Genomic DNA, 21,240 nt, shown 5'->3' with positions numbered 1-21,240 from the left:
CAGTAGAGAGATATAAGTCATAGAGTGATGAGACATCATGTGGAATCAGCGCTGAGTAAAATAATATGCATTATTTTCATTCTCCTTTAAAACGCTAACTGCTAACCCCTGCTAACTGGGCAAAGAGGAATCTTTTACCATGGTGATTCTCTTTATTTAGCAGGAGGAGAGTAACTGGCCCTATCCACCCCCAGCACAGTACCTCCAGTGACTGTTGCTGCTGTCTATCTTATGTTTCTTTTTAGATTGTGAGGACAGGGTTCCATCTTATTTGTTTGTTATTTCTCTGTGTAAACTGCCCTGAGCCATTTTTGGAAGGGCGGTATAGAAATTGAATTATTATTATTATCATTATCAATAACAACAACAACAACAATAATAATAATAGACTGGACCCAGGCAGAGCTAGAGACGCTAGATCGTAAGACCAGGAAAATCATGACCATCAATCATGCTCTGCACCCCCGCAGTGATGTAGATAGGCTCTACCACCCTCGCAGCTCAGGTGGAAGAGGAATGCTGCAAGTCCATCAAACAGTAGAGGAGGAGAAAAGAGGCTTTGAAGAATATATCAAGGACAGTGAAGAAGATGCACTTCAAATGGTCAATAATGCGAAACTATTCAACACCAATGAAACAAAACAGGCCTACAAGAAAGAACAAGTCAAGAAACGAGCAGAAAAATTGAAAAATAAGACACTGCATGGTCAATATTTGCACAATATAAGTGGAAAATCAGACATCACCAAGACCTGGCAATGGCTTAAGAATGGCAACTTGCAGAAAGAAACAGAGGGTTTAATACTACCGGTAGTATTAAACCCTCTGTTTCTTTCTTCAAGTTGCCATTCAAGTAGCTGCACAAGAACAGGCACTAAGAACAAATGCAATAAGAGCAAAAGTCAAAAAATCAACCACGAACAGCAAGTGCCGCCTTTGTAAAGAAGCAGATGAAACCGTGGACCACCTAATCAGCTGTTGTAAGAAGATCGCACAGACTGACTACAAACAAAGGCATAACAAAGTAGCAGGGATGATACACTGGAACATCTGCAAAAAATACAAGCTACCTGTAGCCAAAACTTGGTGGGACCATAAAACTGAAAAAGTTGATGAAAATGAAGATGTAAAAATATTATGGGACTTCCGACTACAAACAGACAAACATCTGCCACACAATACACCAGATATAACTGTAGATGAGAAGAAAGAAAAACAAGTCAAAATAATTGACATAGCATTACCAGGGGATAGCAGAATAGAAGAAAAAGAAATAGAAAAAATCACAAAATACAAAGATCTACAAATTGAAATTGAAAGGCTGTGGCAGAAAAAGACCAAAATAATCCCAGTGGTAACTGGCGCCCTGGGTGCAGTTCCAAAAGACCTTGAAGAGCACCTCAACACCATAGGGGCCACAGAAATCACCATCAGCCAATTACAAAAAGCAGCTTTACTGGGAACAGCCTATATTCTGCGACGATATCTATAACAACAGCAACAACATTGACAATAAAATTCTGGCATCCCAGGTCCTTGGGAAGGACTCGATGTCTGGATAAAACAAACCAGTCAATAATACCTGTCTGACTGTGAAAAATAATAATATAATAATAAAAAAATAAGCTGAAGAACACTTCACTTACTTACCTCAATCCTACCAAGTCTTTCCATAGCAACAGATAGTGTTGCCACAATAGGGTTGTTGTCAGTGCCATATTCGTTGGGGAATGTTTGAAGAACTTCATCTGTCATGCTGTGACCCCCGTTAACTGAGCAAAGAGGCACCTTTTTAAAGGGGTGATCCTCTTTATTTAGCAGAGAGAGAGAGAGCAACTGGCCCTATCCATCCCCAATATAGCATACCTCCAGTGGCTGTTGCTGGTGTCTATCTTATGTTTCTTTTAGACTGTGAGCCCTTTGTGGACAGGAAGCCAGTTCATTTATTTATTTATATCTATGTAAATTGCTTTGAGAATGTTTGTTGAAAGTGTATACAGTATAAATATTCTTCCTTGGTGTTGCTGCTGCTGTATTAACAATAAAAGACAGTTGTGTTTTAAATCCTGTTGCTCCTTGCATTTCTTCCTGCTACTCCACACAGGACAGGAGAGACTTCCTGTTGGCTACACAGGGCCCTCACAAGACTGCAGGTGCTACATTAGATAATGAGTGTTCTGGTGAGAAATGGGAGCCCAACAATGCCACTTGAGAAAAAGGGGCTCTCTCTGTGTCCATGTACTCCACAGCTAAACCTTGTGGCCCATGACTACCTTCGCTATAAATGATCCAGAAAGGAGGGGAAGGGGTTCACTGAGCCATATATAGAGACCCAACCTATTATATCATTATAATAAAATTATAATGATATATTATTACTGTAATGGTGGTTGCCTGCAGGATGTACAGTTTAACATTATATTGCCAGTTGTTAAATTTCAAAATCAATCATAACACAGGCCTATAAGGTGATGGCTATCCAGTAAAAATCCCAGAGAATGTCATCTTAAACAGAATTAATTACTCACGTGGTTACTTTGAAGTGCTCATCCTGTGTATATTTGCAATGAACAACATATAATATAGTAGTAATTGCTGCTGGTTTTTGTGCCCTGCTAGCCTCCTCACCTCAATTAGCACCTGAGGCAGGCAAAAGGTACTGCTTTGTTTGGTTGATTGGTTAATAACAGAAAGCCAGGCTCCTAATACTTTTAGCAAGCCTGACCAATCAAGAGGCCAATCAATATCTACCAAGAGACCAATCAATATCTACCAAACGCAAGAGCTGATATTGCATTTCCTTATTCCCTTTGGTGCCTGCAAAATTCTTCAAAGTCTGGCAGGGGTGGCCCGTCCACTAGGTGAAATAGGCAGTCACCTAGGGTGCCAAGTGGGGAGGGGCATTGATAGCCTGAGTTATATGCTGTCTCATGAGCCCTCCAGGCACCCCCTCCCCCATGGGCAGGCGCCTCTGCCTCCACAGGCACGGTGTTTCTGCCTCCACTGGCTCTGCCTCTGAGAGTGGGCGAGTGGACAAGTAGGTGAGTGAGTGAGTGTTGCCCATCCCTGTTGCCCCCCTGCACCCGCCCGCCCACTTGCTCTCCTTGCTGGATACCACCACTGATCGTGCTGCAGAGCTGGCCTGCCACAATGCATTATAATGGGCAGCTGGACTGTCATGGCACATTATAATGATGTGCCATGATGGCGCCACGTCATGCAGCAACATCATTATAATGCGCCAGAGCAGGCCGACTGCCCTGACTGCCCTGGCAGTGGCAGGAACGGCGAGTAGGGGTGTGCACAAAACCTGCTGGCCAGGTTCAGTTCGAGTCTGAACTGGAGCCTGCCATTTGGGTTTTGTTCCCCATCAAACCTCCCCCACTCAGGTTCGGTTCGGTTGGGAGGGGGGGTTGCGAATCATTAGAAAAAAACTTTTTTTTAGTACTTAACCCCTCCAGGAGGGCTTCTCCGAAGCTGCGGGTGGGGTGTCTACAGACACCGCCCTTCCCCCTGCCAACCTTTCTCGTGCCAAAAATCACTTGGTTTGGACATTCTTCAGCCCTTTTCGGGCCTTTCCTCCACCTGGTGGCCATTTTGGAGGCTGCTGCACATGCGCAATGGGCCCCTGCATGGCCTGGGTCATGATCAGGCCACATAGGGGCCCATTGTGCATGTGCAGCAACCTCCAAAATGGCCACTACAATGGGGGAAAGGCCTGGAAAAGGCCGAAGAATGCCCAAGCTGGGCAGTTTTTGGCATGAGGAAGGCTAGAGGGGGGAGGGGAAACCTCAGAGAAGCCCCCCAGAGGGGGTAAGTACTTAATTTTTTAAAAAATGCTTGCAACCCCCCACCACAAACAGCCAGGGAGATTTGGTCTGGGGTTGGACTGAACAGGGGATGGTTCAGTTTGACTCCGAACAGTCAAACCGAACCAGTTCAACGTCGAACCTGTTTGCACATACCTAGTGGCGGGCAGAGGCAGAGCAGCAAGGAGAGCAAATGGGTGGCTGGGCGGGCAATGGGGGTGCCCTCTCGCTCGTATGATTGGAGGTGCCCACCCATGTGGTCAAAGGGGGTGGAGGTACCCACACAGACAAAAGGGGTGGGGGTGGGGCCAAAGCCAAAGTTTGCCTGGGGCAAAATAAATCCTTGGGCTGGGCCTGAAGCCTTATTGTTCACAATCTCCGATAGTTCAGACTAGAGCCTTTTCCAGACTTCTTCTTCTTCTTCTTCTTCTTCTTCTTCTTCTTCTTCTTCTTCTTCTTCTTCTTCTTCTTCTTCTTCTTCAGTTCTGTTGTAACCACATAGAGTATCAAAAGACTGCATTTGCAAGTCCTGCTCTAACACTGATATACTCAGAAGTCTCACCCTCATCATGCTTACAGAAACAAATGCTGTACCTATGAAGAGATTTTGCCCTTGATTGGAAGGCTGTTTTCTAATCATTGAAATAATCTCTTCAAGCTTACAACATAAGAACGTAAGAACAGCCCAAGGCCTATCTTTCTAGTCCACCATCCTGTTTCACACAGTGGCCCACCAGATGCCTTTGGGAAGCCCACAAGCAAGAGGTGAAGGCATGCCCTCTCTCCTGCTGTTGCTCCCCTGCAACTAGTATTTAGAGGCATCTTGCCTCTGAGGCTGGAGGTGGCCTATAGCTGTTGATACTAGTCCTCCATGAATTTGTCTAAGCCCATTTGTCTCTGGAGACAAATACTGTCAGTGTGGACAGCGTGGCCTATAGCCAGCAGACTAGTAGGCCGTCACGGATAGACCTGTCCTCTATCCATTTGTCTAAGTCCATTTGTCTCCTGCTTGTGTGCTCTTGGCCTTGGGATGCTGTACATGGTACAACATCTCCCTTTGTTTTTAAATATCTGAAGAGGGGTTTTAAAAACACATCTTAAAAGGGTTTAGGTAGGTCCCAGCACCAGGCCACGAGGCTCTAGATTCTAGCCTAAAATTTCCTGGAAGTAACTGAGCGCAGTTTATACAGATTCCAAATTCAGAATCCACATCTGCATAGCATGAAATCCACACCTGATTCCTTCTGGCTCCCCCCCCCCACACTATTTGAGTGCTGACACTTGTCCACTTATTGGTCAGATTTCCCCATTCATTTTAAATGTAACTTCCATCAGAGGCTACACCACTATCTGATGCCTATGGACAGCAGCATAGTTTTACGCCTAGATCAGCCGAATGCCACTTGTTCTACATCTTGCTAAAAATGTACAAAGTTACAAATCCTTATAAGTCCTTTTCAGTCAAATATCTTGTAGTATTTTATCAATGCCTACAGGTTGGATACTGACCCAGCCTGATCTAACACAAAATATTGTTCCATCCCCTTGTATTTGCTTCACGAATTGTCTCTAAACAGAGCCTTACCTGAAGATCTACCAGAAAGGCAAGTGCAAATAGAGGTCACATGGTGTCCAGGAATGGGATGCTGGCAGCCATCAACTGCAGCAGGTGCATGAAACAAGTGGATGCCTTGGGGTGGCACGTTGTAGATGGGCAGGACTCCAAAAATATAATCTGAGAACACTAGAATGTGGCCAAACCCTGTCGGGGTTCTGGATCCCTGTGGAGTAGTCATGTGCAGTGTAGTGAGATGCCGAGAGAGGGGGAGGGGGAGGGGTGAGAGAGAGAGAGAGAGAGAGAGAGGTCTTAAAGCACCACCAAAGCCCTATTAACACATTATGTTCAACACTTGTACAGATCTGTACACAGTTGCAGTTACTCACATTTACATTATGTCCTATCACAAGAATCAGGTTCCCTATAACATTTATAGGGAACCTGATTCTTGTGATAGGACACTCAAGAAGAAGAATCATCGCTTCTTTACCCAAGAAGAATAATTTCTTTTTAAAAATGCACCTAACCATCCAGTATATCACCATGTATGGGCTATATCCTCTTGACTTCAGTCTACCTATGTCCTTCATTTTTGTGGGTTTCTTTTTTGTACTGGTGGTATATATTTACTATGGAATGGTCCAGAAGCAAGGCTCTAATCTGCCAGGCTGGCAGTACAGCTGAAAGAGATTGCATGGCTGCTGCCATCCAGGCAAAGGAGCTTTCCATTATGTTGACTCTGTGTTGCCATCTACTTATAGACAGAAATTCTATCCGCATTGGGTAGAAATCAGCTTTCCTATTGACTGCATTTCCATACTAGCTAAAGCTTCACTTGGCAATTTCTGTTGATTCCTCCTGCGTAAGTGTGGTTTTCATAACAGCCTTAAAGACCCGAGGGCTTCCATAAAAAGGTGGAAGCCCTAGTGCTGCAAAGAAAGACTACTTTGTAAAGGAAATATGGTGCCTAATATTCCCGCAGGTGGGCTGTGCCACCATGCTGATGCTGACTTCTGTATAGGGATGTGCACAAATGTTTTGGTGGGGGAGAGAGCAGTACCTTTAAGCATGAGTAAAGCAGGCCCTTGCCTACTCCTCTGATGCCCTGCCACTTTTACGGGTGCGGCTCTGTGCCACTCAGAAGTCTACGTGTGGCAGCAGAAGGCACATGAAGGCTGCACACAGGCTGCTGGGTGAAGCCCTGCGGCCACACACAGACTTCTGAGTAGCGTGGTGCCACGTGGGGTGGCGGAGGAGCAGGTAAGGACCTGCTTTACTCATGCCTAAAGACGCCAAATTGATTCATGTACATCCCTACTTCTGCATGGTGGTATGAGCTACGGGGACCTCCCCCTCCATCCCTATCTATGTAGACTAGCAAGGATCACTACCAACTGGTGTGGAATCAGCCCACCTGAGCCCCAGCAAAAATCCACAGAGAGCTGCATTTACCGTTTTCCATGATGATTTGTGGGCAACAGGCAGTACTGAAACCCCACCTCTAGCTTCTGCCTGTTGTTCTAATAGCCCTAGGCAATACTTTGAGACGCAGTACCTATTTCACCTATTTTTCCTGCCTTGCAACTTCACTGACGAAGCTGATGCAGCTGTCAGAGCACTCCAGCAGTCTTGTTTGTCTGGCCAGCAGGGAATGGAGATCGGTGAGAGACATCTCCTGCTTTGCCTGCAGGGCTGAGGAAAGGTGACTTTTGACTGGAGCTTAACTAAACACTTGCCAACATCTGGATTCCAAACAATACTCAATATCTGAGGGGTATTCACTTTTGCCAAGGCTTTGTGGCAGATAAACTGTTGATGTCCATGGATCCAGGAATTTCTTGAATGCAACCTAGTAGTCAAATAATGGCTGAGAATCCCAAATGTCTGTCTTTAGCTTCTGACTGTGAAAGTATACATTTCAACTCCATTGTACATGAAATACTGAAAACAGTAACTGCCAGGAAAATCCATTCTCTCTGGAATCAGTAGCTTGGTTTTTATTCTGCAATCTAGGACCACAGATTTTGCAGTGAGGTGAGGTAATATCACAGCTGTATTGCCTTATGCTCAGGGGTGCTGTTTGGCATGGACTTGGGGACCCAGGTACGTGTGCCCACTCTCTTAAGGTGCCCCATGGTGTTGCCCAAGAGAAAAGATGGCCCCTTTTGTAATTCTGGAATGGCTCAGCCTGAATTTTGGAACAGATGTAAAACGGGTTAGCAGGACACTGTGAATGGATCTTGAAATGTATTGATGTTGAAGATGATTTTCTGGAATTAACACAAATCTTCAAAAATCCTATTTAAGCATTATCATGAAACAGTCTGGGGTTATCATGAAGTTCATCTAGGCCTGGGGAACTGGCCCCTCCCCCCTGACCATCATTCCACCCCCATGTGAAAAATTCTGCCCCTTCATTTAAAAAAAATGCAACATGCCCCCTGCCCCGCTTTGCCCAACCCTTTACATTTCCAGAACATCTGAGCTTAGAGTTCCGGAATTGGTCACACATATTGACCAAGGTGGCAGGACTCTGTTGTTTTTTCAAGAAAATCAGTCAATCCTGTGATTTTTAATTACTTCCCCCTTACTGTAGTAAAGGTGCAGGAAAGTGTTATCTCTATCCATAAAGTACTTCACACCTAGTGAAAGTGGAACTAACTGTTACATCTGAATAAACAAATTTTAAAAAACAAATGCACTATGCTCAAGGTGGTTTGTGTTCCAAAAGGTATGCATGAGAACTGTGAAGCAAGGGGCACGCATTGTGGTTTTAATTTATTTTCCTTACAAATGCACTATATGCCCAAGTTTGTTTTGTGTTTGAACTGTGGAGCAAGGGACGCGTGTTGTGTCCCAGTTTATGAATGGTCAAGAAGCTGTGTGAATCCATTGGGGCTTGCATAGTTGTTGTTTGTTTGTCTGTTGGCAAATACGCTCTGGTCCAGATCTGTGAGTTTGTGGTGAAGGATAAAGAAGATGTATGGATCCTTTTGGGGGTTGTGTAGTCTCTCCCTGCTCCCCCCCCCAGATGCACTCTGGCCCAGACCTGTGGGTTTGTAGTGGAGTGTATATATATGGAATGGATGCTTCTTTTGCAGGGGGAGGGCATAAGCTCATTAGGTCCAGGGTCCAAAATTACCTAGCTGCACATCTGCCTACACTGCTGTTTTACTTGCAGTGTGGTTTGTTTGGCTGTATGCAAGTAAAACTTTCATATATCTCCTGTTTATATGTCCCTCAAGCTTACTTTGCTTCCGTTAATAGTGTAAAAAGCACACTAGCAACATTCTCATCTTAGCAAGAGCTTCTTTCCTGCACTTGATGGTAGCAAGAGGACACATCAACTCCACCTAGTGGTTTAAAATAAAAATAGCCAATGGTACAGAAATTTTGGCTTTAGCATTGTGTTTCTTGTTTCTGTTGCTGGAAATATAGATACAGAGCACTCAATTGAACAAATTATAATGTACAACGAGGTAGCAACTAAATTTAAAAAAGGAATAGAAACATGAAGCAAATAAGAACCTAACGGTTGGCAGAACAAATCCATAGAAAGACCACCACTGAAATAAATAAGAGGTCAAAATCTATCTGTGAATGTCAAGTTAATGGTTGCAGTACCGGTTCGAATCCCCACTGGTATGTTTCCCAGACTATGGGAAACACCTATGTTTCCAGACTATGGGAAACACCTATATCGGGCAGCAGTGATATAGGAAGATGCTGAAAGGCATCATCTCACACTGTGCTGGAGATGGTAATGATAAACCCCTCCTGTATTCTACCAAAGAAAACCACATGGCTCTGTGGTCGCCAGGAGTTGACACCAACTTGACGGCACACTTTACTTTACTTTACTTTACTATGCAGAAACTGATCCATGTTGCATGCAGCATGTGCTATTGGTATTCACATAACTATCTCAACATGTGATACTCATAGGTGGAAGTCAACATAGGTGGATTAAAACAGAGATGTATGAGATTAGGACTTGCATTTGATAAAACCATAATGGGTGGCTTCACACGATCCACAGTAAGTTGATAAGCTGGTAGCATGTGGGCAAAAGGCTGGGATACAAGAGTGTGTGTTCCCAATGGGCATGATGTCTGAAGCCACCCAAGTCTGGTTCCCACACTGCGTGGCTGAGATTCTACCTACTTTGTCAAGCCAACTTCAGATCTTGGTGGCAGAAGTTGGTAGAATCTTGAGAGAAGCTGGGTGGGAGTTGGACTTGGGCCTCTGCAGACATCACACCTGCCAGGAGCACACTCTCCCACATCCTGACTTTTAACCTTCATATTACTGGCTGATCAGCTTGTGGTGGATCACGTGGTGCTGCCCAATGTCAACATTTTTTTAAGAGAATGCACAATAGGGTGGTGAGTGCTGGTTCTTGACCTGTCCCTCCACCATACCTGCCACCCCACCTTTCCATTGCTGTACTTTCCCCCTATTGCTAGTCCCACCCTCTCACTGACCCATCTTCTGCCTCAGTGACACAGATGCCACCTCTTACCCCTCAATGCCGAATGGGGCATGCTGCCATTGTTTCCAAGAGTCATTAGCTTGCACCCAACGCAACTTTGTGCACTAGCCTCTCTTATTTGCCACGACATCAGTTCCCATTCGCTCGTTCACCCTCCCTCCCTTCCCTCTCCCCCACTATCTTTCCCCTTTGCTCCAGATAAGTGTGGTACTTGGAGGAGCGAGAGAGTGGGGCAGGGGAGACCGAGCAAGAGAGAGAGAACAGGCTAGCACAACAGCAACGAAGAGAAACCAGCGTGTGAAGATGTTGGTGCTGGATGTACTCTAAGCTAACGGCTGCCTCAGTGCCTCAGATGTGGATGTGCCACATGCAAGCAGCAGTGGCACATCCTATCTGGTGGTGAGGGCTAAGTGGGCAGTATCTGGACTGGTGAGGGACATGGGGGTGAGACCCATGAGGGTGTGTGTGGTGTGTCGGCAGGTAGTGAACAGCAGCTGATGCGCTGAAGAAACCCACTTCTATTTTTGCCAGAATACACACCGTTTATTGTTTTTATTATGTTGCACACCACTTCAGATGCTATATGCATGGCAGAGAATGTGGTATATAGATTTTGAAATAAGATTAGTAGCCTCAAGTAACTCAAATTAGAAAAAAGTCACGCATCTCCCTTTGTAAAATTGTTGGGGTCCTTTGTCATGACTCATGTACCGCACAGGATTAAGGTGGTGCGGTAGCTGCAGCTATCAGGAACAGCTTCACTGAATGGTATAATTGAGCTGGAAGTGGCCAAAAGGCCATCGAAATCCAATGCACTGCCCAGATGCAGCCAAATCAATTTGTTCCCCTTCCCAGATGAACCAAGTGTGTTCCAGATTACAACGTGTCATACAGGATGCAGGTGTTTCGCAAGATGTGCTTTTAGAGTGGAACTGAGCCGCCCCAGCCAAATGGACTCTGGCAAATGGGCCAGGTGACATGCCACAGGGAGAGGATAGGGTTGCTGGGCTGGAACTTGCATATTCCCATCCTGTCCTGTCAGTTCACAGGCTGAATCAGGAGATGATGTAACTGTGGTCTCTCCTACCCACTGTTCCTCTAGCCCCTTTGTTGATTCTTCTGCTATGCAGCATTCTTGGAACCCTACTGTACTAAAGAGGGCAAGGAACAAACAAAAGGACTGGAGGATGGTAACAAGGAGGGGGGAAAGGCAACTGCTTAATCTCTAGTTAACCAGCTGTGAATTAAGTAATACAAGGAGAATCTCTGGATTGTAATCTGGCTACCTGGTGGAAGGTAAAAATTCTAGGAAGACAATTGGAACATGACAAACCATGCCACTGTGCCAGCTGAGCTTCTAGTTTCATCTAAATGAACTGTAATTGATCTGGATTATATATTCATTCATTCGTTCATTCCTTCATTCATTCGATTTCTATACCAAAAATGGCTCAGGGAAGTTTACATTAAAACAAACTAAAATCAATTAACTATTAAAATCAAACACTATAAAAACAACATAAAACCATTATTAAAACAATTTAAAAAGTTTGTAAAACTCTAGAAAACTAGGCTGAACTTTACGGATTATATAGGAAGAATCTTATTTGATTATTGTTCTAGTCTGTTGTCCAGTATCCTGCCTCTACATTCACTCAATTTCTGACCCCTGAAGCATTTCCAGATGGGGCTTTTAGCTAGGAATGAAGGGTGTGTGTTCGCACATCGGCCCAATTCGTGCCCAAGTCAGCACAAGATATTGGGAGCACTTCACATACGATTCAGGGTTTTCATTGTGAACAAGTGAATTTCGACCAGTTGAATAACGGGCGCTAGTAACGGCGCTCCTGGCCCCCCGCCGCCATTTCCCCTCCCTCCGCCGACCGGCTGCCCGCCCTCCCAGCTGATTTCTGAACCAAGCCCTCCCCTCGATTAAGGGCCAATTCGGCCCAGGCACTTGCTTTCTCAGACATTATGCTAATGCTTTCTCAGACTAATGCTTTCTCAGACATTAGACTATACTGCAGGTTTACTGTGAGACTTTACTGTGAGGTCAAATTTGTCCAAAAAACCCAACACAAACAGTTGATTTTTTTTTACACTGGACATAAATCAGGCTAGGCTCTAATCCTATATAATAAAAGGCTTGAGTGTGATCCCGTGCGCCTGTGTCTTTTTCGGCAGTTCTGAGCATGCGCGGAGCGCATGCTCAGAACTGCCGAAAAAGATACGGCCGCCCAGACATGGGTGGCCATATTGGCTAAGTTTAAGGGCCAAATCGGCCCATGTATTGGCCCCCGCGGTGCCGGCCGGCCGCCCTCCCAGCTGATCTCTGAACCAAGCCCGCCCCCCCTCGATTAAGGGCCAAATCAGCCCAGGCACTTGCCCCCGCGGCTTCCGCCGCCGACCGACCGACCGCCTTCCCAGCTGCCGATACCTCCTTACCCCCGGACCACGTCCTTCGCTTGATCGGAATATCTATTTACAGAAGGAGAGAGGAGCTCGCATGTAGAGCTCCTCTCTCTTTAAAGTCTCTTTCCGAACTGGCTCTTTGGGCGCCAAGGACGCCTATTGCGTCCTTCGCGTCCATAGCACCAGTTAGGGAAGAGACTAACTTGGCTCCTTGGCCATTGGCCTGTGGGGTCCCACAGGCTTTGGTTTTGTCCCACATGCTGTTTAACATCTACTTAAAACTGCTGGGAGAGGTCATCTGGGGACTTGGACTGAGTTGTCAGCAATATGCAGACCCCAGCTCTATCTTTCTTTATCACCCTATCCTAGGGAGGCAGTGGCAGTTCTGAGTCGGGGGCTGGAGCCAGTGATGGGTTGGATGTGGGCTGATAAACTGAGATGTAATCTGGACAAGATGGAGGTGCTGTTGGTCAGCCAATCAGGATTTGACCAGTTCTGGATGACCACTCCCCATGAAATAGCAGATACACAGCTGGGGGGTATTGCTGGATCCAGCTCTGCTTTTGGGAGCTCAGGTGGATAGGGTGGCCAGGGGTGCCTTTGCACAGCTTTGGCTAGTGCACCAGCTGCATCCCTTTCTCGAGAAGACACATCTGGCCACAGTTACCCATGCCTTAGTCACGTCACGGCTGGATCACTGTAACATGCTCTAAGTGGGGCTGCCCTTAAAGAATATTCAGGAACTGCAGCTAGTGCAAAATGCAGCAGCTAGGATTGTATCCAGAGACGTCCTCTGGGATCATATTACACCCATTTGGAAAGGACTACATTGGCTGCCAATTTGTTTCTGGGTCTAATTCAAGGTGCTGGTTTTGTCCTGTGCACACGGGACAGGGCCTTCTCAGTTATTGCCCCCAGACTTTGGAATGCAATCCCGGTGGGCATCTGGTTCTCAGTCTCCATCACAGTTTGTAGAAAGCAAGTGAAATATTGGCTTCTTACCCAGGCTTTTTTATGAGCCTTGTTTTTATATTCCAATTTAATATGTTTATTGTGTAACCGTTTTATAGTTTTATATTGTGTTTTGTTTTGTAAACCGCCTTGAGATTGTTTGAATGAAAGGTGGTATAAAAATCGAACAATAAAATAAATATGCTGGAGGAAGGGTGGGATGACATGATAATTATTTATATTTGAACTCAATTTAGTACATGATGGATTTACCCAGTTTAATGTCTTATCAACAATTCTCACAATTTAATCAAGCTATTTTAGGGTTAACTGTTTGCTTAAAACTGTAAGATTGGCTCCAGGGAAAAGTATTGCAAAATAAAACAGAAAACATAGGAAGCTGCCTTATACCAAGTCAGACGCTTGGTCCATCTAGCTCAGTTTTGTCTACATTGACTGGGCACAGTGGCTCTCTAGGACTTCAGGCAGGAGTTTTTCCCAAGCCTTCCTGGAGATGCCAAAACTTGAACCTGGGACCTTCTGCATGCAAAGCAGATGCTCTTCCATTGTGCAAACATAAGAATCCTGGATTCATATTAACCGCTCATTAAATGGCAATGCTCAGAGGACTTGTTAAAAATAATACAAAGGTAAATAAATTCCCACACAATGCATTCATTTTGTTTTGCGATGTGTAGTTGTTTATTTGTTTGTTTATTATTTATTCGATTTATATACAGCCCTGCCAAAAATGGCTCAGGGCGGTTTACATCCAAATAAAAACAATTAAAATAAATTAACAGTTAAAATCACAACTATAAAAACAGCACAAAACCAATTAACAGTCAAAAAATTTAAACAGTTAAAAACCCCAGAGAACCAGGCTGTACGTTGACAACAGTTTAAAAGCCCTGGAAGGCCAGGCCAAACAGGTAGGTTTTAAGGGCTCTCCTGAAGGCCAGTAATGAGCTCAGACAGGGGCAGAGCCAAGAACCTGGGCCGCAGCCAATCAGGGGCTGCGCTTCGTGGCCCCGACATGCCCCCCGAGTCTGATGTCAGATGCGGGGGTGGGCATTATTTCACTCCCAAACGGGGCCGCACAGCCCATCAGCCCATGCTGCATTGGCAGCAGAGGCTGGAGCGACTCTTTCTGCCTTTAAAAGCAGGGAGAGCCACTTCTGGCCTCGCTGCCAATGCAGCGGGGCTGATCTCCCTCACAAACGGAGCCCCATTTGGGAGGGAGATCAGGCTCTCCCTGCCTTTAAAGGCAGGGAGAGTCGCTCTGGCCCACGCTGCCCAATGTGGCACGGGCTTATCTGCCTTCCAAACAGGACCACATGGCCCCGTTTGGGAGGGAGACCACGCCCCTGCGTCTGATGTCAGATGCGGGGGTGGGGCCAGGGGCCACAGCGGCCAAATGCGGCCCGCCGCCAGCCTCGATCCATGGCTGAGCTCAGATTTCTGCCAGGAATCTATTCTATAGCCCAGGAGCTGCTACAGAGAAGGCCCACCTTTGAGTTGCCACCAGATGAACCGGTGATAACTGGAGATGGACCTCCTCAAATGACCTTAACGTGCGGTGGGGATCGTGCAGAAGAAAGCACTCTCTTTGTTATCCAGGTTTTAATCTTTGAAAAATTATGATTGGCTGTTCTACATGACATTCAGAAACTATAGATAGATAATAGCTTAGAAAACACAACAGAAATGTTCCACACTGATGTGTCCATTGACTGATTATTTTATTGTGCAGAATAAATTGGGGCGGGGGGGCAGATCAACCTGCACAGTTTTGAAGAAAAATCCCAAATTCAACCTGTTAAAAAGTCACATATTTTAAAAACTTAAGCATATGGTGACTTCTCCTGGACTGTGACCAGGGCAGCCTATATGGAAATCCCAAGAGTGCCAAATGAGGGAGGATCCATTTTATGATTCCATTCTTGAGGCACAATCAGGTAAGAAAGCGGCAGTTGTAGAAGTCATCTAGCAGCACAGATGAATAACAAATAAGAAGTTTATTCCTGTTGGAATATTATTTGAAAATAGCTTCCAAACAGAAAAAAGCACTACTGGTTTGCACAGACGCTTATCAAATGGCGATGGCCGTGTCTGGTACATCCCTTCCCACTTGCCTTGAAAGCTACTTGAAAGAATGTCTCTGCGGGAGGGGAAGCCAGATCTCTTCAGAAGTATGGGTGAGGAATACTGCACTTGGGAGCAGATCGGAACCTTTAGAGTTAAAAGTTGTGCTTTGGCTTGTATGCAGTGCGCAGGTGTGGAATATGTTGTTTGCACTGTATAAGAGAGGAAGGACACTTCCAGAAAGGGGCTGGCCACACCAAGAAGGAGCTTTTTGCTAGCAAACAAATAAAGCTTTGTTTTAAAACTCTGATACTGTTGTCGGGTGCAAAATTACCTAACCAAGACAGGAACGACAGGGAGAATCTCTCCCTTCTAACATTCCGTAGTAGGACTAAAGAATTGCCATTTTGTTACCCTCTGCCCATGCTTAATGTACAACTTGAGCACATAGTTGATCTGCAAAGGAATTATTTAGCAATAAAAACAAATGTTATCAAATCAATAAAACTGGAAGAATTTTATATGCGTGGGACATGGCACAGTATATTCTTCTTATATGTATTCTATAGAGTATGGGTTCAAAAAAAAGCGGGCGGGCGAGGGTGGGGGCATGGCTTTGTTCACCAAGGCTCGCCCACACGTGCAGTATATGTACTCAGGTACCTGTACATATGAAAGCAGTACATGAAAACACACTTCAAGCGGACGTAGTCATAAGTCAAAGCAATTTAAGCAAACGTGCATAGGATCACACTGCCTAACTTCGGATCGGGACTTTTGACTGCAGTTCGAAAGTCAGACACATGGAATTACCTTCCATTGGAGCCAGTGGGGCTAATTCTGCCTATTTTCTTTAAAGCTTTGCTGCTTGCTCAGCGCGCGCCCCCTAGCACGACGCCAAGAGCAAAGCTACCATCTGAATCCGGGTTTCCCTCTGCTGCGAAGATGTTCAGTTGCAAAGCCTGGGCGTTTGTTTTACTTAGCCCGGCGTGCATTTTTCCGAGGGATTTCCCTTAGGTTTTCGACACGCGTCATTAAAGGGGTCGACCCGTCTTTGCAGTTCCAGACCTGACCCTAGAGGAGATTCTTTAATTTGTCCCCTACTGCCCTCTATGGTTCAAGTTTCTCTTGCAAACCGAACTCTTTGGCTTTCTCCTATCCAAGGCATGGCAACACTGGCCACCTGCGCATGCACTGAAGGTAAAAGAAAAGGAGTGGATAGCCTAGGGCCACCGCTTGCTGCTTCTTTTAAAGCGATCGCAGAGATGTTATTTCTTTTCTTTCGCAGGGCTTAAGTTTCCACTCGCTGGAACTGGTTTGTGTTTTGAGCATCGTCTCAAGCTCTCTCTCCAAATATCGTTCCTTCCGCCAGTTCAATCCGGTTCCCCAGTTAGCAGCATCCGTCACTCTGGCTAACAATTCTGGTTTGAATAATGCACGCGTAAGGAGTTAAATAAATGCACAGTCCGCCGCCCCCCCCCAGCCGGCTTTCTGTCCCCCCCCCCCCGCCCCCAAATGCTTTTGCATTTCCGTCCTTGATCATTTTCCTCTTTGCGGCTTAAGCCCCGCATGGATAACATTCTGTGCATACAGCGGGGGCAACTCCCGCGGCCCTACATGTGTGCAAAAAGAACAAGAAAGCAATCCACGCGGTTGGCCAAGAAGAAAGACAGGCATCCACGCGGTTGGTCAGGCAGATTCCGTAGAAGCGATCGTTTAAGGAGATAAGTGTGGGAGGAAGCAAGATAAAGAAGGATCATTGAAATAAGACAAAGGCGGAGGGGGGGACACGTAAACTCAAATAGAGTTTAAAGAACCTCGAAATGTTATTTTCTAAGGCAGGGGCTGGATGGCTTTCCCTAAGCGCCGCTACCAAACAGTGGAAACCTCACATGCGTCTAATTCCCAGGTTCTGGTTTGTTGGCGGGGCGCTGCGTGTAAATAAGTGCCCTGTTAACTCTGAATAGGTTAGTTGACATCAGCTCTGAGTGGGGCTGCCAGCCCCTTAGCTCGCGCTCTCTCTCGCTCCCTCCTTCCTTGCTTCCCCCTCTCCGTCTCCCCCACCCCCCCCTCCTGATGGAAAAGGGTTGAAGCGTTTCTGATAGGAGCCGGGACTGCTCCTAACAGGAAAGGAGAGAGAAGAGGGAAAGAAGACGAGGAAGACTGCAGCCGAAACTCCAAGGCGATTGTAGTTTGCCGGAGATCTTCCTTCCTTGTTTGGGCTTCCTAGTCCAGAAGACCAGAAAGGCGGCTTGTAGGATCGCTGGACTTTATAGAGTGCTGCTCTTTTGGTGGGATCTCGATCTCCTCTCCTCTTTCTTTTCCTTGTGTCCACAGGCGGGCCCCCCTCCCCTTAAGGTAACATCCTTCAGGGCAAGATGTACGTGTGAATGGCTGCCAGCAGACGCGACAAAGGGGTAAGTCAAACCGCGTCTGCTATGACTGGAAACATGCATTCATGCGGGAGGAAGGGAGAAACATTTCTCTCTCCCCGCCCCCCCACCCCACTCCCGGCATGTCTAGGGAAGAAGTTGCAAAGTTTAGGAACTTGAGTTTTGTGGGGTGTAGGAGGAGTCGGCAGGGTGTAGTTGCCTGGGAGTAAGGAGGACGGAGAAGCAAAGGACTGTGTTATTTAAAGGAAGGAGTTGGAAGAAAAGGTTATTTTTCCCTGTCACCAGCAGCGAAAACATAGGGTAAAGGGGTGGAGTTGAGATATATATGTGTGTGTGTGTGTGTGTTGTTTAATGGTTTCTGGGAAGCATTATAGCGTGCGATGTACCACATTGTTGTGTCTCTACAACTCCTTCCGTTTATGAAAAGGGTTTAGAATCGAGGGTGGTCACCCACCCCAGCAATTCAGACTCGGAAGCGGACATTAACGAAGAGCTTAGTGCTGATCGATTCCGTTTAAATCTGCTTCCCCCATCTCTGAATCACCCCCCCCCTCGCAATTCTATTCATCAGTGCTGTAAGCAAAAAGATAGTTTGTGGGGGGTAAGATGGGGTGGGATGCCTGGAAGGGTCGGTTGAGAAGCGAGATACATAATTAATATTGCTTTTTTGTTGTTGTTCAGATGGTAATTTGCCTTTGTGGTAGGGGTGGCCCATTAACTTTCCGCTCACGTCCTGATGAAGATCAAAAGCGGAGGGGAGAGAGAGAGGGAAGCAGGGAAGCTTGCACGGCTCTCTGGTTTCATGCATTGTTGGAAATAAGAGGAAGGGGGATCGAGAGGGGGCGGGGGGAAGAAACCCTAATGCCAAACAAATCTTGGTCGGTGCAACACATGCAGCAGTCTCCTCTCCTCTGCCACGCATTACAAAAGTTGCGCGTGGAAATGTCTCAAAACTGTTCCACTTGCTGCATTTGGTGTGTGCTGCTTCATTCGGAATGTTGCTCCTTCTAAAAGGAGGGGGAAGGGATGGTGGTGGTGTGAGGGGACATTTACCCAGCCTGACAGCTCCCTGGTTCCAGTCCTGCAGCAAAATAAGCAGGTTTCTCTAGAAGCTTGCCTGACTTTGAGGAGGGGGGGGGCAGCGGAGAGGGATGGATGGCTGACCAAGTGGGAAGTGAGATAGATGCACAGGTTCCTATGCAACTTTGGCTCTTACAATTTATTCCTGCAATTTAAACACATGCCACCACTCTTTCCAGTTTCAGAGCATGTGGAATTTCTGCACACGCACAATTGTGAAATGAAAGCTGTATCCTAAACCTTACTTAATTTTTTCAGAAGTCCCCCCCCCCCAACTTTGAGTTCGGATGGTAAGGTAACATCCCCCCTCCCCAGATATTCTCTCCTGTTTCCTCCCTCTTCTGGGATGGAATTCATGGAACTGGAGGGAGGAAAGAGAGAGAATCCAGTTGAATGAACCTCAAGTTTGAACAAGGGATATTCCTCCCTCCCCACTTGTCTTTTCTAAACAATCGATTATTGAATGGACTGGGGCAAGGGTCTTGGGTAAGGAAAGGAGTTCAGATAGCTCCAGTGAGCTGGGAAAAAAATCTATATTATTGACGAGGTGTGCACATCAAAACTGTTCATGGAAGAGTTAACTTGATTCTTTATGTCTGATAAAGCAACTACAGAAGAAATTGTAGTTGCAAACTGCAGTCAGAAAGTAGGGTGGGAGGTGCTGATATTTAACCACATTACTCAGGGTTTTAAAATAGCTGCATCTTTTTTGTGACTTGAATCATGCGTTTCTTCTCTTTTGACTTCTCTGACTAAAACTCTCCCACCCCAGTCTTTCAGATTGGATTGCATGATTAATAGACTCTGCAGCGCAAAATAGATTGCTTGAGGCAACACATTTAATCTTCAAGTGTGTTAGGTAAGCATGGGGACAGCGTAAAAGAATTCCAGGAGGTTCCTGCCATGTGTAACTGTTCGTTGTCCTGACACCTCATGCTGGGTTGGGGAACTTGGCAGATCCTTCACACGAGTCCCCATCCTACAGGATCAAATTCAGAAAGAGCTACAGAGGAGAAGAGACACTAGATGCTTTCCCTCAAAACCTGTAGCAACACTTTAAAAAGAAAGGCCATGAAAGTAGCAAAATTGTTTGGGAGTGATTTATTCCACTGTAGGGGTGTGTGTGTGTGTGCACGTATGCATGTGAGAAGAGTTCCCAGAGCTTTTATATTTTAAGGAGCACTCCTTTTTGCTATGAGAATGTCTCTCCCTCCGGGACATGACAGCTGATCTAGAGCAGGGTTTCTTAACCTTGGGCCCCCAGATGTTGATGGACTACAACTCACGTCATCCTCAGCCACAATGGACATGGCTGGGGATGATGGGAGTTGTAGTCCATCAACATCTGGGGGCCCAAGGTTAAGAAACCCTGATCTAGAACATAAGGAATGCCTCTAATTTCAGAATTACCCAGCGCTATGGCATTGGAAAGAATAGACACCATAACTCCACCACGTCCCATATCATTTTTGCTAGTAGACTTCTGTCTCCAACATGTGTGTCATGACTGCAGCACCAAGCCTAACCACATGTGAAGCTTGGTGAATGTATGGCAGATTTGTATAGCTTGCACCAAAGAAATGACAAGATTATTTCTCAGTGTCTTTGTTGGATCACATTTTCTTTATTGGTTTGCTGCTTTGAGTAGTCTTGGGTTTGTCATTGTTGCTCTGGAAAGAAAAGAGCAGAGGGGAAAAGGGCAGGGAGAGATAATAAAACAGCTTGTTACAGCAGTCTTCTCTGTCATGAATTGAGATCCAAACCTTTGGGGAGGCACAAAGCCGTGTGTGTGATTTGGAGGAATTAGGTGCATAGCCGGAATACAGTGTTGTGTGGATTAAGAAGACTGCAACAGGCAGTTCCCTACCACAGCTCTTCTGGTAAGAACACATGTGTTTGATACAATGGAAATAGCCAAACCTGTAAATAAAGAGTCAGACCATTGGTCTATCTGTCTCAGTATTGTTTACACAGACTGGCAGCGGCTTCTCCAAGGTTTCAAGCAGGAGCCTCTCTCAGCCCTATTTTGGAGAAGCCAGGAGGAAACTTGGAACCTTCTTCATGCAAATATGCAGGTGCTCTTCCCAGAGCAGCTCCATCTCCTTGCAGTGCTCACATGTAGTCTCCCATTCAAATGCAATCCAGGGTGGACCCTGTTTAGCAAAGGGGACAGTTCATGCCTGCTACCACCAGACCAGCTTTCCTCTGTGGACTCAGCTGTGAAGGAAAGACTGGCCATCTCTTGTGGCAAGACCCTGTCCGCCAGCAGTTGCTACGTAAGATTCAAGAGAGAAGCCCAGTGTTCTCTCTAATTTCTTTCATCTGTGTGCAGAACGAGTTTTGTTCTGGGTGGCAGTATCAAGGCAGTGTGTGCACACATGTAATCAGAATGGGACTTTCCAGATTAAACCTGAGCGGGACCTAAAATGAACTGGGAGGACATACAAAAATGTGTGTGCA

General features: G+C 46.0%; 1 protein-coding gene across 9 annotated transcripts in view; it reads left to right on the top strand.

Annotated features, from left to right (window-relative positions):
- Positions 1-17,005: 17,005 nt before the first annotated feature.
- Positions 17,006-21,240, top strand: part of SEMA5B (semaphorin 5B) — a 576,167-nt gene continuing 571,932 nt past the window's right edge. For 5 of the 9 annotated variants that reach the window (XM_053256927.1, XM_053256858.1, XM_053256907.1 and 2 more), the window contains exon 1: positions 17,310-17,724. The gene's annotated coding sequence lies outside the window, so the exon portion shown is untranslated. Of the gene's footprint in view, positions 17,275-17,307; positions 17,725-17,929; positions 18,001-21,240 lie in introns of those variants that run through there. The other 4 variants (XM_053256936.1, XM_053256954.1, XM_053256885.1 and 1 more) reach the window with 3 other exon arrangements.

The sequence above is a fragment of the Hemicordylus capensis genome, chromosome 1 (assembly GCF_027244095.1).
Source record: "Hemicordylus capensis ecotype Gifberg chromosome 1, rHemCap1.1.pri, whole genome shotgun sequence".
Lineage (NCBI taxonomy): Eukaryota > Metazoa > Chordata > Lepidosauria > Squamata > Cordylidae > Hemicordylus > Hemicordylus capensis.
This window is presented reverse-complemented; position numbering and strand designations above follow the sequence as displayed.